This window comes from Elephantulus edwardii, unplaced genomic scaffold, assembly GCF_000299155.1.
Source record: "Elephantulus edwardii isolate Elephantulus edwardi_28Jun2011 unplaced genomic scaffold, EleEdw1.0 scaffold00007, whole genome shotgun sequence".
Classification (NCBI taxonomy): domain Eukaryota; kingdom Metazoa; phylum Chordata; class Mammalia; order Macroscelidea; family Macroscelididae; genus Elephantulus; species Elephantulus edwardii.
In genome coordinates, this window is record NW_006399757.1 from 33,789,230 (window position 1) to 33,815,788 (window position 26,559).

A 26,559-nucleotide genomic window follows, 5' to 3' on the forward strand; every position below is an offset into this window, starting at 1 on the left:
GCTTTCCCCCCAATGTTGTCTTATTTTAATGGAAAGCTCACTGATGTTAGCAGAATAACAGAACTCGTGCCTCAAATTCCTGTCCTGCTGGAAGCGCGCCTTCATTAGTTAGAGGTTGTTGTTGGTTATTGTGGAGCTGATCCTAACTCATGGGGCCCCAAGTTGATTCATAGGCTTTTCAAGGCTGTGACCTTTCAATAGCAGACCATCCGGCTTGTCCTCTCAGGTGCTCTTGAATGTGTTCAAACTGCTCACCTTTTATTCATTTTTTAAAATTTGGATTTTAATGAAAGATTATAGAGAAGTTGGGTTTCCATTAATTCATTGTTGTACTTTTTCCTTCCTGCCTCCCCCTCCCCCCAGTTTGCTTTTCTCTTTGAGAAGAAAAAAGAAAATTCTTTCATTGTTATACAGTTCTCCACCCGCCTCCCCCACCCGCCCCAGTCCACTCCACTATGCAGCCTTCATTCTGGACTCTTGCCATGCAAATAATACCTAGTCATATATCTCTTTTAAAAAGTCCTCTCCATTATCTGTTTCAATGCATTGTACATTACTTATTTCCTCTTTTCATAGTTTTCCCCAAACTCTATGTCAGTCCTGTTTTATAACAGTGGCATAATGCAGTATTTGTCCTTTTGTGATTAAGATATCTCACTCAACATAATGTCCTTCAGGGTTACCCATTTTGTATAATATTTCATGAGTTCCTTGTTTTATAATGCTGTGTAGTATTCCATTGTGTGAATATAGCATAATTTATACATTCATTTGTTGATGGGCACAACACTTTGCTATTGTGAACAAAGCAACAATAATCATAGGTGTGCATATATCTGCTTGGGTGGCAGTTCTGGTTTCTTTAGGATATATTCCTAGTAGTTTAATTGCTGAGTCAAATGGTATCTCTATTTCCAACTTTGTGAGAAAGCTCCATACTGCCTTCCACAGTGGTTGTACCATTTCACACTCCCACCACAGTGAATAAGGGTTCCAGTGTCTACATAACCTTGGCAGCATTTGTTATTTGCTGCTGTATTGAATTTTGCTATTCTTACTAGGGTGAGATGCTATCTCATAGTTGTTTTGATTTGCATCTCTCTTAGAGCTAGGGATTTTGCACGTTTCTTCATGTGTTTGTTCAACATCTGAGTCATCTTTAGTGAAGTGTCTGTTCATATCCTGTACCCATTTTGCAATTTAGTGGTTTATCTTGTGGTGAGGTAAAGATTTTGAAGCTCCATCTCACACACCTTCGGTGTGTTGCCAGGAGGGACAAGTCTTTGGAGGAGGACATCATGCTTGGAAGGGTAGAGGGACAGCATAGGAGAGGAAGACCCTGGATGAGATGGACTGACACAGTAACTGGGATAATGGGGTTAGGTGTGTAAGAGACAATGAGACCGACATAGGATAAGGCAGTGTTCAGAACTATTGTGCTTAGGGTCACTATGGGTTATAGACAATTTGAAAGTACATTACAACAATAACATTGTTATGTCACTGTGCTAATCAATGTTATTGAAGATCATTCTTTCTGTCTCTGATCTTCTGCTTTTCCCAGGATGATGTCTTTTTGTGAGGATTGGTCCCTCCTGACACCTTGCCCTAGGTATGTAAGACCTAGTTTCACCATCCTTACTTCTAAAGAGTGTATTAGCAAATATTAAAAACTCAAAGCAAAATATCTATCTAGAAGGAATTGGGTATTCCAGAGACAGGTTTTATGATCTTCATTTATTCCTTCTCAAATCATAACATCAGGTTATATGTATGCAGACCTCTCAGCATTTCATTGCACTCCAAATCCCATTGGTGTTCAACTGGACCTAGAAGGAATTCCTTCTGGTTTGACAGTCTAGATCCACCTGAAGACCTTTGGCTATTAACCTGTCAACATATTTATATCAAGATTTAGGAGGGAGTTTAAAAGGGACATAGGATTAGATATTATTATCATGACAGGAGTTCAGAATGAAGGCTGCATAGTGGAATGGACTTGTGGAAAGAGATTGTATAAAAATGAAAGAATTTTTCTTTTACTTTTCAAAGAGAAGAGCAAACTAGAAGAGAGGGGTGGGCAGGGAGAAAAGTGTAACAATGAATGAATGAAAATCCAAAGTCTCTGTGAACTATTATTAAAATTAATAATAAAAAAAGATTTAGGAGGGAGCAGGAGGAGATAAAGAGTTCAACCTAATTGCTAGTTAAGCAAAAGGATGATTCTGGAAAAGATCTCTTTATCATGGATAGTTGGTGATGCCATTCCTGCTAAAACCAAGGGTCATCTCCTGGAAAGAAAGGCCAGTTCAGAAGGAAATCTGCTAACACTTCATTCTGGTGGCATTCTTAGATATTGCTGTAATTTCCTGCTGGTCATGCTTGCCAAAACCATTAACCTGGAACCTGGGTGGAGGGGGAGATAAAGGCACAATTACAAACTGCATAATTCTGGTTTACTCAAAAGATCTCAGGTTTGTAAAGTTCTCTGCTATTTTTAAACGTTCTCATTCTAATAAGAAGCAGACCAGACTTCATGTAATGGTTGAGTTGGTATGGTAATTGCGTTACAATAAATAGCTGAGGTACTCAGTCCACAAGGGTGGCCTAAGACCCATTGTTCCCTTGCAACAGGGGCTCTTTATAAGAGCAATAATCTATAAAGGGCAAGTATCTCTTGGGCCACTTTCCCCCCAAGTAGAAACAATTAAAAGCTTACCTTAAGGGCCTTCAGTTGGGGATGAGCAATTTTATGTCTTTGCTAAGATGAGGCATGCTATTATAAAAAAAGAAACGTGGCTGACAAAATTTAGGCAGAAATAATATAGCAGATACTTAGGAAAAAAGAAAAAAATTTTTTTAAGAAAGCAATGGAATTATTTTACTGTTACTGGGAAGAAAAAGAAAGTGAACATCTCAGGTCTTAAGAACATGTTCCCTTCTAGAGTATGGTAAAATGATGCTGCTACTGTTGAGTACAATCAAGTCAGAACCAACTCATAGCTGACCCTCCAGCAGGTCTTCAGAGGATGTAAGTCACACAGGAAGAGATTGTTCATCATCCTTTTCCCACTAGGGCCACCAGAGCTCCCAAGAATAATGCTTGAATTTCTAAAGTTAGAAAAAATCCTTTTTATCTATGTTTTTTCCCACTAATTTCTATTATTGTACTTATAAGTTTATATTTTTTTTTTTAAAAAGCTAAGTTCATGAGCAGTGCTAGACACATGTGCTGGAGATAAATCAAGCCCAGCTGTCAATTGTCTACGTCCTACTTTGCTAAGTAGCAACTGGGCTCCTACAAGCTCGTGATCAGCTATCTAAGGTGCAACTGTTGGTCTCTCTCTGTCTGGACCAAAGAAGAGTAAAGAAAACCCAAACCACTAATGGACCATAGGAAACTCTGGTGGCCTAGTGGTAGGGAGCTGCGTTGCAATCCCAAAGTCAGACGATTCAAATCCACCAGCTACTCTGCAGAAGTTGTTGTGTACTGTTGAGTCTGAACTGACCCATAGCTGACCCTCTTGGAGGTTTTCAGAGACAGTTTAGTCACATGGGAAGAGATTTTCCATCCTCCCTCGGAGCAGCTGGTGGATTCGAACTGCATGCCTTCTGGATTGCAGCATAGCTTCTTGCTACTAGACCACCAGCATGGGTAATCTCCTCTTGTTTGAGTTGCTGCCTCTGAAAACCCACTGGAGGGTTAGCTATGGGTTGTTCCTGATTCAACAGCATACAACAATAACAACAACAAATGGATCACATTATGCCTATCTCAACAACTCTGAGATCTGAAGAATTAGAGGGTGTCGGGGTGCCTCTGTCTACTGCTCTGAAAAAGATAAAAGTATAAAGGCTTTGACAGAATTGGGGTGGGGGGAGCAATACAGGGACCAAAATAAAAAATTATGAAACCAACCACTTGCAGTACTAAAAGAAACTAGCGGAACCCCGGAGGTAGTGACCCTTAGCCACTCAAATGTAGACCCAAAGTTAATACCCATGACTCAACTTTTAGTCAAACTATAGATCTACCAATTGTCCTTGTATATCATCAGATTGGGACCTGACTCATAGCTGATCCTCCAGCAGGTGCCAGTTTATTGCATGAGAGGAGATTGCCCGTCCGTCTCCTACAGATCTACCTATAGGATGATTGATGACAACAGAGAGGAACACACTACTCAGAGTGATAAACTGCAGAAGATCAACATCAGCATTTAGCCAGGGATAACGCTAAGAAGGCAGGAAGGGATAGGAAAGAAGGATGAATTGAAATAGGAAACACAAGTGGGATAAGTAAGAGTGTTATTACAATATGGGGATTACAATCAATGTCACAAAACAAAGTCTGACAAGAGAATGAACAAATATGTCTTGGAGATGGGATGCTTCTGAGAAGAAAGGAGGGTGAGACCTTGTCTCACATACTTTGGGATGTTGTTAGGTTGGCGAGTCCTTGGAGAAAGACATCGTGTGGAAGAGTGGAGAATCAGTGCAGGTGTGAAAGACCTTCAGTGAGATGGATTTACAGAGCAGCTGTAATGGACAGAGATGGTGAAGAGGGCACAGAACAGGGCATGTAACTGATGCTCATAGGGTTGCTAAGTTTGTGCTGACTGTTGCAGCCATAGCATTGGGAATCTTCTCGTTCAGTGATCCTTCACTTTATCATGTATGACGCTCTTCCTGGAATTGGTCCTTTTGGATAATATGTGCAAAGTAAGTGAGAGAAAGTCTCACCATCCTCATTTCTAAGTACCATCTCCACGTTTTAAAAAATTCATTTTTATTATATTTATTTCAGTAATTAATTTTTATTGTTGTTGTGTACCGTCGAACCAGATCCGACTGGCACAGGAGGAAGTTGCCCTTCCTTCTCCAGAGGAACATCTGGTGGATTCGAATCAGACGCCTTTGGGATTGTAGTGCAGCTTCTTGTTACTAGGTTACCAGAGCTCTCTAGCCATCTCTACTTTTAAGGAGCATTCTAGCTGTAATTCTTCCAGAAGAAATGTGTTCATTCTTCTGGTAGTCCATCATCTAATCAAGATTCTTCAATAATGTAAAAATTTAAATATGTCAGTTCTCTTCAATATTCCTTTCATTGTCCAGTTTTCACAAGAATAGAAAGCTGTTGAAAATACCATGATTTGTGTCAGTCACACCTTAATTCTCAAAGTGACAGCTTTCAAACACTTTAAAGAGATCTCTTTTACAACAGATTTGCCCAATACGGCATGTCCTTTGATTACTTGTCTGTGACTTCCTTCAGCATTGATTAACTGTTCAAGTGAAATAGAATCACAAACAACTTCAATCTTGTCCATTTATCATGCTGTTCCTTACTGATCCAGGCAGCTCTGGTAGTCTAGTCTGTAAGAAGCTGTGCTGTCAAACCCAGAGGCAGTGACTCAGGTAGTTTGAATCCACCAACAAGCAGATCCTCAGAAAAAAGAGGAGCAACCTCCTACTGCATGATTTACAACTGCCTGAAAAGCCACTGGGTAGGGTCAGTTATCAGTCAGATCCAAGCAGAGGACAATGGATGAGTGAGTGAGTGAGATTATACTGAAGGTTATAATCATTCATAATGAAGATTGAAGACTTTGGTTTTCATCAATAAAAGCTATTTGCTTTCAGCAAGGGAGGTTACTTCCTTCAGTAATGATATAATTAAGAAAAATGGTTAAGTAAATATTAAATGAATCCTACTCTTTGTATGCATCTGAAAGTTGGACAAAGAATAAAGATGACAGGAGAAGAAGTAATGTCTTTGAATCGTGTTGGAAATGAGTACAGATAGCCCATTGACTGACAAAAGGACAATCAAATATGTGCAACCAAGATGCTCCTTAGAGGAAAAGATGGCGAGACTTTGTCTCACATAATTTTGGACATGTTGTTACGAAGTCAGTCTTTGGGAAAAAGACTTCATTTTGGGATGGGTGGAGGGTCAGAGAAAGAGAAGATCTCCGACCAGATGGACTGACACAGTGACTGCGACAATGGTTTTGAGCATTTCAGCGATCATGACAATGACGCAGGATAAGCAAGGTTCTGCTCTGTTGTACATGGGTGACTATAAGGCTGATTTGATGGCACCCAACACTAAAGAATTGAAACTCATTGTCTTTTGAGCCTTTAATTGAATCATTCAAGTTGCTGTTGCCAGTTTTTAAATAAAAGCTTTTTGTATACCAAATTCCTCAAAAGAGCAGAAAAGGCTTTCCCAAGCTGGTAGTTCCCTCATTAATGAGTATGGGAGTTCCACTTCTGTCATGCTTTGTGATATCTCTCTCTGACTGACTTAGGATCTGTCACTATTAATGGTCCCAGGGGGACACAGTTTGTAGAGTCCATTTCACACTGGTGGGATAGATGGTCTGAATACCCCTATAGTTCAGTTTCTCAAATTCTTGAACAATTAAAGGGAAGCTGGATTAACTAAGTCTTACTATACACAGTAAAAGGGATGGAGTAGGATGCTATGGGTGGTAATAGTGCATCAGAAACTTATTAGAAAAGCAAAAGTGGTGTGATTGAATCAATTATTAGGCCATGGCAAAATTTTTTAAAGTCTTGACATAAAACTCACTCCCCTTTGTATATCTGACAGGGGACCTTTAAGAGCAAAACCAAAACATAAACCCACTGCCATGTGGTTGATTCTGACTTACGCCAACACCATTAGAACAAGAACAGAACTTGTTCTGTGGGGCTTCCTGTTGTTGTTATGTGTCATCAAGTCGCTTGCAACTCATAGTGACCACTCCCTAGGCAATAAATATTTACAGAAACTGACTCCCTTATCCTACATCTGTGGAGCAGTTGGCAGATTCAAACTGCCAACCTTTTTGTTAGCAGCCAAGAGCTTAAACCACCAAGTCTCAAGGGCTCTTTGATACGTGAAACGCCAAGTACTGTTGAGTTGGAACTAACAGCTGACCCTCCAGTGGGTTTTCAGAGTCAGTAAATCACTTGGGAGGAGATTGCCTATCAGTCTCCCTTTGAGCTGCTGGTGGAGTCAGACCAGCTACCTTTGGGCTAGCAGTGCAGTTCCTCAAACTCTAGGCCACCAGAGCTCATTGTTTGAAAAGGGTCCTTCAGCTATAGCGTTATGGTGGATCATAACATTCTGAATGTTTTAGTACTAACATAATACACTTGCTGGCAGTTGGAATTCAATGTGTAGTGACTTTGGATCACTTTAATGAAGGTTTATGGTCTTAAAAATTATCAAAATTGGGAGAAAATAAATGTGACTCCTGTATTGTTTAGCTTGCTCCGATATTTATTTAGTTTGCAGTTAGGTGTTAAATCTGGCACTGGGAGTGATATACCCACTACAATTGTTGTTTCTAGCATTTATGGAACATTTCCCATTGCCAACGTGCTCATCTAAGCACTTAGCTAAAGAAATTAATTTTTAAAATGAAAATAGGTAATATAACATTTTTTTCCATAATAAATGCAATAGCAGCTGTTGCAGGTCAACTCCCAAAGGAGGCAGGCTTTAGGTAGGTGGAGATTTGTGTGTCAGAGTTGAAGAGATTGCTCTTGTGATCAGTGCTCTGGTGGCCTAGTGGCAAGAAGCTGCGCTGCAATCATGAAGGCATATGGTTCGAGGCCACTAGTTGCTCCATGGGAGAAGGATGGACAATCTTCTCCCATGTGATTGACTGCCTCTGAAAACCCACTGGAGGGTTGCAATGAGTCGGTTCTAACTCTATGGTACACAACAACAACAACAGCAATTTGAGATCAGTATCTTAAGGGAGTGAAGAAAGTGGAGTTGTTCAGAGATGAATTGTGTGTCTGAGGTTTGATCCAAAGAGGGGTTTTTGAGTGTTTTGGGTGGCTTGTCGAGTGTGACACGAGAGAGTGAGACACACATGGGAACCCCTGAAAACAAATTAAATCAAGCACTTACAGGATCAGAAAGGACACTATGGTATGCTTTTACACAGGGTCACATAGGAAGTCATAACTGGGCGTAAGGCAACGAGAAGCTAGAATTGCAGGTGGTGGTGGTTGTTGTAGGAACCCACCCATAGCTGCCTCTCTGGTGGGTTTTCTGAGGCAGTAAATCACATGGGATGAGATTGTACATCCATCTCCTGCAGAGCAGCTGGTAGATTGCAATGGCATGCCTTCAGGACTGCAGTGAAGAGGGTATTTACATGGCTAGTACGGTAGAGTTTAGAGGTCAGCAGTCACTGAAGTCTTAGTGGTTAATCGGAAAGCTTCTAGAGCATCGTTTTTTTTTTTATGTTAAGTGCTGTTTAGTTGAAACCAACTCCTAGCTGATACTCCAGCAGGTTTTCAGAGGCTATAAATGGCACCGTCTTTCTCCCACAGAGCAGCTGGTGGGTTCAAACAACCTACATTTGAGTTAGCAGTGCAACTCAACTCCATACCCACTTGGCCACCAGAGCATTAGCTCAGGAAAATAGGGAGATATTTTGTGATAGGAAAATATATGGTAGATTGACAGGTGGAATAGGGAATTTCTTGTTGAGAGTTGAGAGACTGGGTTATACTTGCAAGACTCTGATTGGTTTCTATCAAAGAAGAAGAATGAATGCCTTTAAAGTGAGTTGGCAATAAGTACTGGAAATGCTCCCTTTTCTAACTCAGGATCCCAATTTTGGCTGCTTGTTAGTAATGCCTTATTGTATGTCATGGCAATCTCAAATCCAACATTTTTAAAATAATTTCAGTAGCTTTCTTTTCAAACTTCAGCCCTTAGCAGCTATTTACTAATAGAACCATCACTATTTATTAATTTTTAAAGAAAGTAGTGTTGAAATCATGTCCGATTCCTACTTAGTCCTCACTCCTCATATGCAAACATCAGATTCATATGGATCCCTCCACTTAGACTTTGCCATTTCCATTCAGCTCGTTGTCTCACATTTCATATGTTTAAGCTGTGATAGTTTCTTTCCTGGACTTTTCAGTGATGGTTTAACAGCTCATTTCCCATATCTTCTCAAACCAGGCTTATGTCATTTATCAACCATATAAGGACACTTTTGAGAGTGAATTGGTAATGATGATAAATATGACACTCAGAAAGCAGCCATCCATGAGGGCTATGTCAGGAAAATGAGACGTATTATGTAAACAGAGAGGTTCCTAATTAGAAACACTCTTGTCAGAGCTAAGAATGATGGGACCAATAGGAGTTTCCAGGAAGCTAATGGTCAGGATTTAAAGCATTTAGGAAGAATGCATCAGATGTAAACAGTTTGCTCCCAGGGGTAAAATATGTTTATGACTACAGTCATGTACAACTGATCATTGGTGGCCTAGTGGTAAGGAGCTAAATCTGCCAATACAAAAGCACAAGGTTTGAATCCATCAGCTACTCTGCAGAAGATGGGCAATCCCCTCCCTCTGGAAACTCACTGGAGGTCAGTTATGGGTTGGCTCCAACTTGACAGAACATAATGACAACAACAACAACAACAACAACGCCAAACAACTTATATTCAAACCAATTGATGTCATTTGCCTTTGTAGTAACTCAACCCTTCATAGCCAAATGACTGACATTTATGTTTAAAAGAATTTTAACCTGAAACAGATCTTATGTTTAATTACTAGGCCATCTTAATATTGAGAAAACGGAGAATTCCAAAACACTTACTTGTGATTATGTAGAATTTGCACATAGCTCAAAAAGTAGTAATTTGAACAGGACAGGGAAACACTGTATGATTTGAAATCAGAAAAGGTATACATCAAGGATGAATTATTTCTCCATACCTACTCAATGTGTATGTTGAACAAATTATTTGAGAAGTTAGAAAATATAAAGAAGAGTGTGGTATCAGGATTGGAGGACACTAAAAACACCCCTACATTCTGGCTTGTAGAAAGTGAAGATTTGAAGCACTTACTGTGGAAGATCAAAGACTACAGCCTTCAATATGGATTACATTTCAACATCAAGAAAACAAAACCTTAACTGTTGGAACAATAGGCAACATCATGATAGATGGAGAGAAGATTGGGGTCAATGATTACATTTTACTTGGATCCACAATAAACACCCATGGCGTCAGCAGTTAAGAAATCAAAGACAATAGGAAGAAATAGAAATAGTAAAAGCTATGTTATTTATTATAGCTATATTTCCATATACAGGGAGCTCTGATGGCTTAGTGATAAGGAGTTGTGCTGTCAACTCAGAGGTTCACAGTTCAAATCCACCAGCTACTCCATGTGAGAAAGATGGGCCATCTTCTCCCATGTCATTTACTGCCTCGGAAAAGCTGCTGGAGGGCCAGCTATGAGTTGGTTCTGACTCGATGGTACACAACAACACTAACAATACATATATCATTGTCTCAAAATAAAAAGAGTTAAATTTTAAAAAAATCAAAAGATATGTTCATTGGGGGAATCTGCTGTCAAGGATCTCTCTGAAGTGCTAAAGAGTAAGGATGTCAGTTAAAGATTAAGATGAGCTTTACCCAAGTCACATGCAGCGTTGTTATATGCATGTAAGTGTTGGACAATGTGTAAGAAAGAAATGATGTCTTTGAATTGTGGCAGGGGTGAAGAGTATTAAATATACAATGGAGCTAACAAAAGAACAAACACCTCCGTTTTAGAAGAAATGCCACTGAGTACTCCTTAGGTAAGAATGGTGAAACTTTGCCTCATGTACTTTGGACATGTTGTCAGGAGGCACCAGTTCTTAGAAAAAAGATGTCATGCTGGGAAATGTAGAGGGTCTACTAAAGAAAGGAAGACCATCAGCAAGAAGGATTGATGCAATGACTGCCCCGTTGAACTTGAACATGGCAGAGAGTGTAAGGATGGGGCAGGATAGGGCAAGGTTCCAATCTGTTGTTTATGGGGCGCTACGAGTCATAGTTGATTTGATTGCCCCTAACAATGACAACAACAATGACTTCTTTTTTCTTTGATCTCTATAAATGTAGAAGTACCTCTGGTGGCACAGGGCAATATGTGAATCCACTAGGTGTTGCACAGGAGAAATATGAACTGTCACCTCCCATAAAGATTTACAGCTTTGGAAATTTGATCAAATTCAACAGCAGTGGGTTTGGTTGTTTTTGTTTTGGTAAGTACTTCCCAGCTTCAGCTGTTTTGTTCCTTAAAACTCCTTTGTTTTCAGTCCTCACATAGTGTGATCTTTTCTTCTTTGACAGCAGTTATTGTTATGGGCCGACTAGTCTCCTGTGACTCATAGTGACCCCTGTGTACAATAGCTCTATAGCCTGCCCTATCTTGAGCCAATTTCATTATTTCTGACACATTTACCCCCATTACCTCAATTACTGAATCAATCCATCTTATGTCTTCCTCTCCTGCACTGTCCCTCTACCCTTCCAAGCATGATGTCCTTCTCCAAGGAATCATCACTCATCACATGTGAGCATGTAAGATGGAGTGTCAAAATCCTTGCTCCAAAGAGCAGGTTGGTTTCACCCTCTACAGGACAGACATGCCGTAGGTCCCCCTCAGTTTCTGCAAGCAAGGTTATTTGACAGTGGAGAGTCCTCTAATTTATCCCTCCCAATTATCAAAATGTTCCTTCTGGAATCCTTGTTTGACTCTAACACTATGGAGGTAGTATGTCAAGCATTCTGCTTGACTGGATTTCTTGTTATAAATCAGTCATCCAGCAGTTTGTGTCTTCTGTAGTTTGGTGCAAATCTTAGTAAATAGAAGTCTTCCAAAGTCTGAATGACTGGGTTATTAGAAAAAGACAACATTCAGGATCTGCCAAGCTGAGGAGTCCTCGGGACGTATTGCATCAATAAGACATTTAGCCTCTCAAATCAGTGAAGTTCCCTGGAAGACATCACCACCACCCACCTTCAACCCTGAGCAGTCTTCTCTCAGCTGCTGTCAAATCAGAGACTGAGTAAATCACTGAGCGTGATACATGGCTGAGTGGCTGAGCATGGTAGGAAGAGCTCAGTTATGATCACTGCTTCTATCCTTGGTTTCCATGGAATGTTTTGTTAGGGAAGGAAGAAAAATTTTTTTTTTCCTGATTGAAATCAACTTACTTTTAATTCACTAAAGAAAGGAATTCTTTCTCCCTACTTATCTGGGAAAATTGGCTATTTTTAGAAATTATAGTTACGATCTTTCTGTAAAAGTTTTATTGCTTCTGAAATATATATATATATCTGAGAAATTTTAAAGTACAAAGCTAAAAAAAGAAGCAATTAGTATTCATCTTTCTACCTTGTGTGGAAGAATCCATTCTTTTTTAAAATACATTTTTCTTAAGTTTTCTGTGTGGATGAGTGTATAAGCTTTTGCTGTTATATGCTGTTGAGTAGAAACCAAGTCAAAGCTGGCCTTTCAGAGGGTTTTCAGAGACTGTGAATTACATGGGGAGAGAATGATTGGGGTGGGTGGGGCAGCTGGCAGATTAAACCCTGTGCCTTTCAGTTGCCAGTACAACTCCTTAAACTAGGGCACCAGAGCTCCCTTAATAACTCCTTAGCCATCAGTTAAGTTTGTCTCTGTATTGTTAGTTGTACTGACTGTTCTGTACTCAATGTTTTGGCCACTCCATACTTTAACAATCCTGTTGTTTTGGGATTTTTTTTCCCCCTTTGGAATGTTTCTGACTTGGTGGCTGTTGAAAAAAATGTCTACTGAATATCCTTACATAGCTGCCTTTCCCATTTTTATTATTTCTTTAGGATTTTTTTTTACACATCAGGATTTGCTAAATTGCTTTTAGACTTCTGAACTATCTTCCTGATTCAGCGGACTTTTCATTTGTATGCTTGTTGCTGAGCCTCAGAGCATCCTGGTTGGAGAGCTTTGATAATGGAGCTTCAGAATCCTTGGTTACTTACGAGAAAATAAGGAAATTTAAGTTCAGAGAGATACATATCCTAACTCACAGAAAAATTCAAGCTCAATGTGTGTGTGTGTGTGTGTGTGTGTATATATAAATACATATATGAAAAAAATCTCAAAAATGAAATTTAAGGATTTTTTAAAAATAATTGAGATGTGTGTGTGTGTGTGTGTGTGTATGTCCATATATATTTACATTTAACATTTTTAATTGTGAGCAGACTCCAATTCCATATGCTTTTAGTGTTAGGCATGATCAAATTGGCTTTGAATCATAGTGACCCTGCTTAGAACACAACAAAATGAATTGTCGTTTTCTAACTGTTCTAGACACTGTGCCAATCTAGCTTATTAGGACAGTCTTCCTCTTTTCCACTAACCCTCTCCTTTTTCAAGCATTGTCTCCTTCTGTAGGGACTGGTCCCTCCTGATAGCACATACAGAGATAAAAGGCCAAAGTTTCAAAATCCTGTTTCTCATGATCATTTCTGCTGTAGTTCTTCTGACACAGATTTGTTTTTGTTCATCTGACAATTCATGGTCTGCTCAATATTCTTCTCCAACATCACAGTCCAAAAGCATCACTTCTTCAGTCGTCTTTATTTGTTTCTCAACTTCTTATGCTTAGGAACTCATTGAAAATGCTATGACCTTAGTCCTCAAAGTGACTTCTTTAAAGAGATCTTTTACAGTGATTTGCTCAATACAAAATGTTGTTTGTTGTCTTGACTACAGCTTTCATGGATGCTGATTGTAGGTTCAAGTAAAAGGAAACCCTTGGCAACTCAACCTTTTCTGCTTTTATCTTCCTGTCACAGATTGGTCCAGTGGTAAGGGTTGATGTTTTCTTTATTTTGAGTTACCACGTTGGTGAGTGGTGTCATCAGATTAGGTTACACATGCTTGCAGTCCTGGACACCTTTTCCCCTAGGAACAAATTATTTACATTGTGACTCATTAACAGCCTGTGATATGTAGATGACACTACCTTGTTTGCTGAAACTGAGGAGGACCCGAAACATTTGCTGCAGAAGGTCAAGAACTGTGGTTTTTAATATGGATTGAAGCTCAACATCAAGAAAACAAAGATTCACACCACTGGGCCAATTGGCAATTGATCTATAGAGGGAGAAAAGATTGAGACTGCTAACAATTTCTTGGCTCCATAATCAATATTATTGGCACTGTTGTTGTTGTTAAGTGCCGTCGAGTTGTGGGTGACTTATAGCGATCCTGTGAACGAATGCCCTGGACACCTGTATAACTTTCGTCCTTTCTCCAGGTTCATAGAGTTTCCAGAGGCAAGCTATTATGGAAGCGGATGCCACTCATGCTTCCAAGCTTGTTTAATTGGTGAGCGTCACCAAACATTGTTCCCCATGGGTAACCATCTTCGCATTTGACTCATCAGCGTCACAGTGTTCGGCTTTACAACAAGCACGAGTTACCTCTGTACAGCAAGTGGACATACCAGGGTCTCATGACCTAGAAGAATGTTTCACCAAAAACAATTAAAGGCAGGCAATGTAATTGCCTATTGGCACTAGCAGTCAGAAAATCAAAAGATGAATTGCACTGGAGAAATCTGTTATCAGGAACCTTACTAAAAAGTAATGACATCAGTCTAAGGACTAAGGTGCACCTGATCTATGCCATAGTCTTCGCAATTACTTGCTATGCATCAGAGAGCTGAACAATGACTAGGGCTGACAGAAGAATTATTGATGCCTTTGAGTTGTGGTGCTGGATAGGAGTATTGAACATAGCACAGACCACCAATAAACAAGTCTGTTTTGGAAAGGTCAAAACGAAGTTTCTCCTTGGAGGCAAGGATTTTGAAGCTCTGTCTCACACTGGGTACATGGCCAAGAGGAACCAGTCCTTGGAGAGAGACATCATGATTAGGAGTATGGAGGGACAGTGCAGGAGAGGAAGACTGCGAATGAGGTGAATTGACACTGTAAGTGGGGCAATTGGGGTAGGTGTGTCAGAGTCAGTGAGACTGGCTCAGAATAGAGCAGACTTCGGAGCTGTTGTACATAGGGTCGCTGTGAGTTGCAGGCAACTCAATGGTCCATAACAACAACAAAAATCCACACTGAAGATATAGGCTTTGATCGTTGTTTGTAAAGGCTTAATTTCTTCTTTGTTTTCATCAGAGAAAGTATGTCATGTACATATTTTTGTTAAGATCAGCTTTAGCTTGAAACCTTTGCAACGTAAATGTTGGCCTCTTGCTCAGATTGGCAGTGAGTTACCACCCTGGTGAGCGGTGTCATCAGATTAGGTTATTCATGATTGTCGTCATGCACAACTTTTCCCCAGGAAAAGAATTGCTTACACTGTTAACATATTCCTCCCATGAACAAATGGTTTATTTCCTGACCTTTTACTTCCTGAGAGTGCATGTCGGTTTTATGTCTGACACAAGTACTTCTACTTTGAGACTTTGCTGTTCACACTGGTGACTGCAGTGCAACCAGGATGCTTCTTACTTGCAAGGATGGTGAAACTTCATCTCACATACATTGGGCATGTTGTCAGGAGGGACTAGTCATTGGAAAAAGACATCATACTTAGAAAAGTAGGGGGTCAGTGGAAGAGGAAGACCATCAACAAGATGGCTTGAGGCAGTGGCTGCAACATTGTGGAAATTGTGAGGAGGGCACAGGATGCCAAGGTTTCTATATTTTGGTCATAGAGTTGTGACTGAGTCATAGTTGACTCTACAGCATCAAACAACAACCTTAATCTTTCATTTTCCACATTTCTTTTCTTAGAGGGAAGACCTTTTCCCCCCCCCCCCCCCCACTCTTTCTCCTGAGTAGTCTTTCTTTGCCTTTGTTTTTTTAACAGAACTTTTCATCAAGAAGATAAAAATCCTCACCACTGGGCCAAAAGGCAGCATCATGATAAATGGAGAAAAGATTGAAGTTGTAAAAAGTTTCATCTTGCTTGCATTCACTTTGGTACTAATAGTTAAGAAATCAAAAGACATATTGCATTGGGTAAATTTGTTAATGACCTCCCTAAGGTTTTAAGGAATAATGATAACGATGTCACTTTAAACACAAAGGTGTACATAGGGTCACTATGAGTCACAAGTGGCTTGATGGCACATAACAACAACAACACATGCTATTTCTAAATCTAGAAAGAGATTCACGTTCCAACTTTTTAGGCTAACATCTCAACCTTTTCTCATCACTTTAAGCACTCACATCATATTAACTGTAAAACACTGAGGGTTTGTTTTGTTTTTTTAAGATATCTGTAAAAATCTTGTCATCACTAGTAAGGCATATGGATGATTTCTATTCTCAAATATCTCGTGCTTTAATTAGATTTGCTTTATTGTAATGGATACTTCATTTTACAGTTATTTAATGCTACCAAACCAGAATGTTTTCCTTTATAAAGCTTTCTTAATTAATTGTACTCCTACACCTTTTACTTTCTTTTAGGTTTCTGATATTCACATTCACTGTGAAACAGCTGAAATGATACAATGCTATTCTGCCCTTTTTCAAATGCAGGCTGATGGGTTCAGACCTCCAATCTTTTAGCTAGCCACTGAGCTCTACCAGGGCGTTTTATACTGCCAATTACTGGTAATGAAAGAATGTCTTACTTCTCTTAGTTGGTTTGAATCATATTAAAGTGACAAATAATGACAATGTATTAAACAAGAAGAAATTAAATGAATTCCCCAATGGTATGCTCTCAATCCTTCTACAAGAAATTGACAGTGTCAAGCAACATCAAAGAGGATGCAAGGACATAGGAAGTTAGAGACATTGAATAGAGATATGTATGTATTTCTATCCCCCCACAGGAGGATACACCTGTTCATTTGTCTGCTGACAGGCGCTGTTAAATCTACAGATTTATGGTAATTAACCCCAGTTACCAAGGGGCTATTACCAGGGACTAATTATCTATCCAACATTTCATCCACTTTATCCTTCCTTAAATAAAGAGGTTTAAATGGCTTCCTTCTCTCTTTTCATCCCATTCTTTCCTTGATACCTTGCTCCTGCCATCAATCACTTTCATTTTCATAATTTACTGTTGTTTATGTTGTGTTCTCACAAACAAGATTCCAGCTCATTGGTAGGTGCCATCTTATCAAGAATGACTCATAGCAACCTTGTGAACAACAGATCTCGGTCTTCTTGTGCCAGTTCTCAACTCTGACGTACTTGAGTGCCTTGCTGCAGACACAGCCATTGTGTCAATTCATCTGGTTGACTGTTTTCCTCTGTTCCTGATCCTTCGCCAAGCATGATGCATCTCTCCAAGGAATAGCCCCTTCCAGCAGCATGCTCAAAATATGTGAGAGGAAGCTTTGTCATTCTAGCCTCTAAGGAGCGCTGTTTGCACTTTCTCCAAGATCTGATAACGGGGTAGGATTCCCCATAGAGTTTTCTATGAGCAGAATGCCTGGTCTTTTATCCTACAAAGCAACTGGTAGATTTGGACCACAGATCTTTCTGTTTGCAACCTAGTGCTTTACACTGCACCACCAAAGCTCTCAGAATTTATTCTCACACTCATTGTGTCAAGTAAGAATTGCCTCATAACTGACACTCCAGTGGATTTTCAGAGGGTGTAAATCACATGGGAGGAGATGGCTCATCTTTTTCCTGCTGAGTAGCTGGTGGATTTGAACCATTCACCTTTGTGCTGACAGTGTAGTTCTTTATATACTAGGTCAACAGAGTGACCTCTGCAAAACTAAGTTAACTAATTGCTAAATGAAATAGGCTCCCCATTCCCATTCAGTTGTGACAGAATGATACATTTTTATTTGGGGGCTTTAATAAACAAATTTATTCTCTTACAGTTCAGGAAGCTAGAAGTCTAAATTCAAGATACCAAGTCTTGGGTGAAAGCCTCTCTCTGTGTCAGTTTTGGAGGAACGTTCTTGTTTCCTTCAGCATCTTTAGGCCTGTCATTCCCCAGAGACCTCCGTGTTCTCACCTTGTCTAGTATAAAGGGGCTTTGTAGCTCAGAAGCCTAGGTCCAGAAAGATGCACCTCACCCCTAGTAGTTATCTTCTCAGCTTGCCTTTATTTTAAATCCTTGCTTTTCTCTTCAGTAAGAGTTTTATGGAATGCCCTCCAGAGGCATTCCCTTGCATCCAGATAAGCCAATAATGGGATTGAATCCTCAGCTATTTGGTATATCAGAATCAATACATAGTTCCCACATTACACACACACACACACACACACACACATTTATGTTTTTGTTAAGAGCCGTTGAGTCATAGGCAACTCATAGAGACCCTATGAATGGAAGACCTGAACACTTGCATAATTTTTCATCATTTCTCCAAGTTCATAGGGTTTCTGGAGGCAAGCTATTTCGGAAGTGGTTGCCACTTCTGCATATATATAAATAATTATTTTTATTTGAGTAAAATTTACAAATCATACTAGTTTCTCAATATTTGTGCAAAATGTGTTTTATAAATTGATGTAAATTGATTAATGTAAGTAAGTATATTGTCTGAGAAACTCTTGTATATTTTCTTTCTCTTCACTCAAGTTTTACTCCTACTCTCTCTCCCTTTTCGTTCCGGTAACCATCCAAGAATGATTATAGGCGAGTGTAAATTTTTCCTTCGCTTTTTATAATAGTGCTTTTATACTGTAATTTCTTCTTTGTTACTAACTTAATTAACCCAGCATAAATGCCTCCAGGCTGTGCAGTGTTTCATAAATTCTTTATCCCTCTTTATTGTTGCATAACATTCCATTGTGTAAATTTCCATAGCTTCTCTGGCCATTCATCTTTTGATGGACCCTTAGCTTTACATCTATTTGTTAATGTAAACAATGCTGCAGTGAACATGGGTGTACATCTGATTGTGTAAAACTAAAATACTCGTTGGTGTCAGCTCTTGCTTGAGCCGCCAGTGAGTTTTCTGTGGCAGTCATACAGGAGGAACCCCAAGATGGGCACCACCTAGAGTTGGCAGTACTTGACATCAGAGCAGTTTTTGTTTCTTTGGGATTTATTTCTAGCACTGGACTTGCTGGAAGAGATGAGTATTTCTATGCCTAACTTTCTAAGAAAGCACCATATTGTTCTCCATAGTAGTAACACCACTTACAATTCTTTACAGCAACAGATAAGTGTTCCTTTGTTTTGGCTTCTCAATGTTCTAGTGCATTGAGAACAATTTTCAGAGTTTGTTCTGACATCATCTTGGTGTGTGTTTTTTTTTCTCCCCTGACCTTATACCTTTTGCTTTCTTCATGGATAACATCCTTGACCATTAGTGCTTAATGTCTTAAACCATTTCTTGAAATGATTTTTAAATTCAGATGGGATGCGATAGACTCAACATCATATTTTGGCCCTTGAGGACTTGTTTTCATTTATTTAGCTTCAAATTCCACTCTTACTTTGTTGTTATGTGACAGAGTTGAAAGCGATTTATAGCAGACTCTCCAGTGGGTTTTCAGAGCTAGTAAACTGCGTGGGATATTACCTGTGTTTCTGCTGTAGAGCAGAAGGTGGATTCAAATCACATACCTTTGGGCTGTCTGTGCAGCTTCTTAGCACTAGGCCCCTTCCACTCTTACTGTTGTTGTGTGCCATCAGGTCAGAACTCATCTATCACTGACTCTCCAGTGGACTTTCAGAGGCAATAAAACACACAGGAGGTGACTGACCATCCTTCTTCTATGGAACAGCTTATGGATTAGAACTGGGTGCCTTTGTGATTGCAGCTCAGCTCCTTACCACTAGGCCATCAGAGTTCCCTGTCACTCTCACTAGTAGTTTTTGTTTGCTGTTTTTTTTGTTATTGTTGCTGGGTGAGATGATATCTCATTTTTTAAAATTTGCATATCTGATAACTAATCAGGGAATTCTGTTGGCTTAGTAATAAGGAGATATGCTGCCAATCCAAAGACATGATGTTCAAATCTACCAGCTGTTACGTAGAAGAAAGATGGGCAGTCTCTCTCCTTGTGATTTACAGCCTCCAGAAACCTGTTGGAGGCTCAGTTACGAGTCGGTTCCAACTCAAAGGTACATAACGATAACTATGAACTAGGTTCCTACCTGTTGTTTGTAGGTTTGCTATGAGTTGTAGTTAACCTGATGGCACCTAACAACAACGATAATTAGTCCTCTCAAGCATTTCTTCATGTATTTGTTGGCCATCTGAATGTCTTCTTTTGAGAAGTGTCTTTTCATCTCCTCTGCCCATTTTGTAATAGGGTTGTTCTTTTCTTGTTGAAGTGTTGGAGTTTTCTGTAAATTTTAGAGATTAGTCCTTTATTGTTGTTTCTTATGGAGGTGTTGGAGTTTTCTGTACACTTTAGAGATTAGTCTTTTATGGTTGCTGTTGTGGGACGTCAAGTTGGAACTGACCCATAGCTGACCTCACCGCAGATTTTCAGAGGCAATTAATCACACGGTAGGAGATTAACGATTCTTCATCTGTGGAGCAGCTCTCAGCTGGTGACTTTGAGATTGCAATGCAGCTTCTTCCCACTGGGCCACCAGAATCCTGTATTAGACATTGCCAAATATCTTTTCCTAGCCTATAAGTTCTCTTTGCACTCCTCTGGATAATTATAATAGATACACGATTTATGCCATAGATTAGAGCTCCTAATTTTGCCCTAATTTCCCCCATGATGAGGTTAAGGTTTTATTCCAGGATCCTTCATGCATCTTGAGTTAGTTTTTGTTTGTAGTGTTAGGTATGGATCTTGTTTCAATTTTTTGCAAATATTCAGTTTTGCTGGCACCAAAGGACACGTTTTAATAGCTGACAACCCCTTAACTCGCCCACTCTATTTTGAGCCCCAGTAGTGTGGTGTATGCAGCTCTGCAAGCCAGAGGTTTAGCTCCATTGGCTGCTCTCAGGAACAATGATGGACAGTCCCCTCACGTAATGATTTACAGCCTTAGGAACCATAAGAGCAGTTCTACTCTCCACTACAGTTACTGTGAATAGAAATCAGCTCGATTCAAGTGGTTTAGCACTTCAGTTAGCTCAGTTAGCTAACTCCAGTTAGCTCCAGTTATGCTCTACAGTTTGTCAGATCTATAGAACTGACTACGCTCTAAATGGAATTCCTCCCTCTAGCTCTGCTATGTCACATTTATAATCACTTAAAAGAGGTACCAAAAATAAAAGATCAGCATTGCCCAAACTGAGTCTCAGACCACTTCCTTCTCCCACTTACCTTATTTCTGTCTTGTACATTATTTTAACCTCTCAGGCAACAACATTTTAATATAAAAGAAAAATTTAATGAACAGGAACTTGAAGTCATTATCTTTCTTCTGAGGGAGTTTCTGCTTTCAGCTTCTTCAGTATGCACATCCATGGCCCCTTTGCTATGACCTCGCTACACCTTTCTATTTCCTATTCTCCACGTGTATCCTACAGTCTCCAAGCATTGCTCCAAACTATTCCTCCTGTGTGAATTCCATTCAGTTGAGAACCTACCTATTGTTTCAGGCCCAGCTCAAACCTCATTCAAAGTTTTTGGATGGAATAGCTTTCACCAGATGCTCAGACCACCTCTGTTAGCACTTTGAAGGCCTGGGGGAGGGGGGTTTGGGTGGATAGGAGGGGGTTAGAGAAGGTGTCCTGGTGGCCCAGTGGTTGAGATCTTGGCTGCTAATTTAAAGGATTCTATTGTTGTTGTTATGTACTATTGAGTCAGAGCTGCCTCATAGCTGACCCTCCAGAAAGTTTTCAGAAGCTGCAAACCACATAAGAGGAAATTGCCCATCTTTCTCCCTTGGAGCAACCGGTGAATTCTAATGGCCTGCCTTTGGGTTGGGAGTACAACCTCTTACCACGAGACCACCCCACCAGAGCCCTCTCTAGGCTTTAAACTCAAAGCATTTGGGGGCTTAATAAAACCAAAAACCAAAAAGAATAGTCACTGCCCCTTTTTTCTCCCTCTTGTCTTCTACTTGAATCACCTAGACAAAATAACTTTCTAGTATTTTAGCAATTTCTCTGGCCATGTAGTATTGTCTCTAAAATGCCTGCTTATGCTTTTCTGTATTCCTATTTCTAGATTTTCAGCATTATTTGTGATTTTCCTATGACCACAAAAGAGCTGGGATGTGATAAACATAAAACCTACCTGCACACCTATGAAAACTCACATACACCCTTGCATGAGACCCTAACTTGATGTTGCATCTGTAAAGACTACAGGAAAATTTGGGGTGGGAGGAAGCACTTCTCTTTTCTGAGTTTGCTTGAGTTGGAATTGACTTGATGGCACTCAACAACCTCAGTGATCAGAGATATTGTTATACTTTACCCTCAGAACAGGTGCTTAGTCACCAGAGAGCTCAATCGAGGTCTGATTCTTGTGTGTTTTTACTCCTTCTCAGGACTCAGATAATATTCATTAAACATCTCAATTGTGTGGAATGGAATCTCCTAGCCAAGTTGCTATTGCATACCATTGAGTCTGATTGACTCATAGCTGACCGTCCGGTGGGTTTTCAGAGGCAGTAAATCTCACAGGAAATGATTTACCATTTTTCTCCTGCAGAGGAGCTGGGGGATTCGAACTGCATGCCTTTGAGTTAGCTGCGCTGCTCCTTACCAGTAGGCTACTACAGCTCCCTCTTAGGCATAGAGTTGCAAACTAATCAGACTGAGTGTTACTAAAGCATTTTGGAGTCTTTCCCCCATTATGATCTGCAATTAAATCTTATTAAAGCATGGCTAATAGTGTAAGAGAATGGCCAGTCCAGCTAAAGACACGGGCACACTTTCACAACACAGTAATCAGTCCTGTAACATCTCTCCTTTGAAGACTTGGATACCAAAAATTGAAGAAAGCTACCAATGCAGGAACTTCACAAAAACTGAGAATGACTGGCCAACATGACAAACTTAGTGAGAACAAATAACTGTTGCCGGCACCTGCCAAGGTGCCTGTTCACTCTTGCAGCTTACTTCCAGGAGAAGTGTAACTCGCTTCTCAGCTGTCATCGTGAAACGCATTTCTGACGAATATGCCCAGCCCAGGATTCTGAGCAGGAACCCTCTGATACCATTCTCTGCAGAGCTGCCATCTGCCAACGGTGTAGTCAACTGCTTCTTCCTTCCACCATCATCAGGGCTGCCTATGGTTCCTTGATATTCAAACTGTCCTCCATTTCTCTCCTCAAATTTAGGCAAGAAGCTTTTCCTATCACCAGCTGACAAAGTGTTGGGATGAAGGGCGTGGAATTTGAAAACATGCTGAGACTTTAGTCAAAATAGTAATAAATGTACATGTCACATCACAGACTGATCAAAGAGAACTGTCTTCTTTCTTCTTTGTCCCTCTCCTCCTCTTCTATTTGTGTCTCTCAGACAAAACCATTTACAAATGTTTTAGGCCATTCTTTGTGCATTTACCTCTGGAACTCTATTATTGTTGTTGTTGTTGTTATGTGACGTCGAGTCGTTTCCGATTCATAGCGACCCTATGCACAACAGCCCTAAACCCTGCTCTATCCTGCGCCAACCGCACTGCCTCTGACACACCCATCCCGATTACCCCAGTCACTGAATTGATCCATCTCATAGAGGGTCTTCCCCTCCTGCGCCGTCCCTCCACCCTCCCAAGCATGATGTCCCTCTCCAAGGACCCGTCCCTCCTGGCAACATGTCCAAAGTATGTCAGACGAAGCCCCAGAATCCTTGCCTCCAAGGAGTAGCTTGGTTTAATCCTCTCCAAGATGAATCTGTTTGTTTTCCTGGCAGTCCATGGTACATTCAGTACCCTTCTCCAGCACCACAGCTCAAAAGCATCTACTCTCCTTCTGTCCTCCCTAGTCATTGTCCAACTCTCTGATGCATAACAAGCGATTGCAAAGACCATGGCCTGTATCAGGCACACCTTAGTCTCCAGAGAGACACTGTTGTTCCTGAGTACCTTTGAGAGGTCCCTAACAGCAGACTTTCCCATCGCGATACGCTTTTTGATTTCCTGACTGCTGGTGCCAAGAGCGTTGACTGTGGAGCCGAGCAAACTGAAGCTGTGAACACTCTCAATCTCTTTGTCATCCATCCTGACGCTGCCAATTGGTCCAGTGGCGAGAATCTTTGTCTTCTTGACATTGAGCCTCAGTCCATACTGAAGGCTGCAGTCCTTGACCCTTTGCAGCAAGTGCATGAGGTCCTCCTCAGTTTCAGCAAGCAGGGTTGTGTCATCTGCATAACGGAGATTGTTAATAGATCTTCCACCAATCCTGATGCCACAATTCTCCTCATAGAGCCCAGCTTCTCGGATAATCTGCTCTGCATACATGTTGAAAAGGTATGGAGACAAGATGCATCCCTGGCGTACATGTTTTTATCTTTTTTTCTGTAGACCTTAAATATGATCTACTCTTTTCTTATGATTCAGACAGAGTCCTGGGGAGCCCTGGTTGTGTAGTGTCATTAACCAGAAGGCTTAAGCCCTCCAGTGGTCGGAATCGAACAGCAGCTCCACTGGAGAAAGATGACATCTCCTCCACATGATTTACAGACTCTGAAGGCACACTTGAGGGCAGCTACCAAGCGGTTTTGAACTGACAGTAGTAAAGTTGTTTTTTAAGAAAGGGGTAGAATTTAATTTCAGTAACAGGCTTCTTGATGTAGTAGCCGCTCATACAAGCACAAATACATTTCTGCTAAACTCTCAATTAGGCTCTACCACTACTGGGGACAGAAATTGCCAAACAATTATACCAACATAAACACTACTCATAGTCAAGTCATATAATGTTAGGTGCTATTAAGTCAGAATCAACTCACAGCGGATCTGCCAGTGGGTTTTCAGAGGTTGTAAATAGCACAGGAGGAAATTGCCTCGTTTTCTCCCGCAGTTGGTGGGTTCAAATTGCCTACTTTGGGGCTGGCAGTGCAACTCCTTAGCCACTTGTTGATATTTATGTGCCATCAAGTCACTTGCGACTCATAGCAACACTGCATACAACAGCTCGGAATTCTCCTCTCTCCTGAGCCGATCTCACTGTCTCCAACACACCTACCCTTATTATCCCAGTTACTATGTCAATCCAGCTCATCCAAATCTTCCTCTCATGTGCAGTCCCTCCATACTTCCGGGCATGATGTCTTTCTCCAAGGACCGGCCCCTTCTGGCCACATGCCCAAAGTATGTGAAACAGAGCTTCAAAATCCTTACTTCCAAGGAGCAGCCTGGTTTCATCCTCCCAAGGATAAACCTGTTTGTTCTCGTGACAGTCCATGGTGTGTTCAATACTCCTCTCCTGTACCTCAACTCGAAGGCATCAGTTCTCCTGTCATCTTTGGTCAGTGTCTTTATTCTATCACCTGCTTAATTAATTGGTTTCCTGAGTTTATGATTCTAGGTTGAAAATGATTTTGCCTTACAATTGTGTCCATTTTCAGTTGGTAGCTATCTGATTCACTGTTTTTGGTATGTGAGCTATTTCTTCCGCCTTCCCTAGGCCTCCATCAACTTTCCTGTTAATTCAAGATACCCTCAAGTACAATTACATAACTTCAAAATGAAATCTTTTGCACTACTTGCCCCATTGCTTAAATTGCTTACTTATTTTTCTTTTACAAGGATAGATTTAAATGTCCTGATGTTCACATGCATTGGTTTTTTTTTTTTGCAATGATTATAATTTTCTAAAAGCTTGAAAAATAATGTTTTGAGGCACTCAAGTCATGTAGCTAGAAGGAGTAAATGCATTTAATTTTAGACCCCAGTGTGCTGTCCTTGATTTTTAGAAAAAGAGAACAAGTGATTCCTGGCTAGGAGTCCCTGTGTGGTGCAGATGTAGCTATCTGACTGCAAACCTGGTGCTGGTGGCTCAGAAACCACCCGGAAGGATGTTGAAACAGTCCTGAAGATCTACTTCAGAAAGAACACAGTCATTTCAAACCAAGGAATGAACTGATTCCTTTCCTTGCCAGCAATTTACATCTCCATCCCAGATGTACAGAAGGCATTTGCTAACAAGATCCTCAGAAGAGTCTCATGTCTGTACTGTAAAATACATTAAGCTGTGTTTACATACAGAATATCTGGGAATCTTGTTACACTGTAAAGTCTGTTGCAGTGTGTGGTGGGGAGGATGGAAAGTCTCAGAGGGAGTAAGATGAGAAGGAACTGGCTCAAAGCCTTGCTTTAAACCCTATGCCATGTGACGCTATTCCGAAAGACATGGGATTACCCACAATCTGAATCTGAACCAACTCACTGGGTTGGTTTGTTTTGGTGCTGGTTGGTTTCTAGACAAGATAAAGTGAGAGATCTGTTTCCTGCAAATCTACCTCACATATTGCTGGGTGAGTATGACAGAAGTAGAAAATTCAAGTGAAGAATGACTGGAAACCCTAAGTCACTGTAAACTTTCATTATAAAGAAAAGACAAAAAAAGTGGTTATTACTACTATTCGGGAGCCCTGGTGACAGAGTGGGTTATGTGTTGAGCTGCTAACTGTAAAATTCGTTGGTTCAAATCCACAGCTGCTTTGCGGAAAAATGATGAGGCAGTCTGCTCCTGCTGAGGACTGACAGCTTCAGAAACCCAACAGGGGGTCACAATGAGTTAGAACTAATTTAGTGGGTTGTTGTTGTTGTTGTTATGCACCGTTGAGTTGCTTGTGACTCATAGCGACCCTATGTACAACAGCCCTAAACTCTGCTCTGTCCT

General features: G+C 40.5%; 1 pseudogene; it reads left to right on the top strand.

Annotated features, from left to right (window-relative positions):
• Positions 1-4,677: 4,677 nt before the first annotated feature.
• The window catches only part of LOC102873690, a 25,441-nt pseudogene continuing 3,559 nt past the window's right edge, over positions 4,678-26,559 (top strand).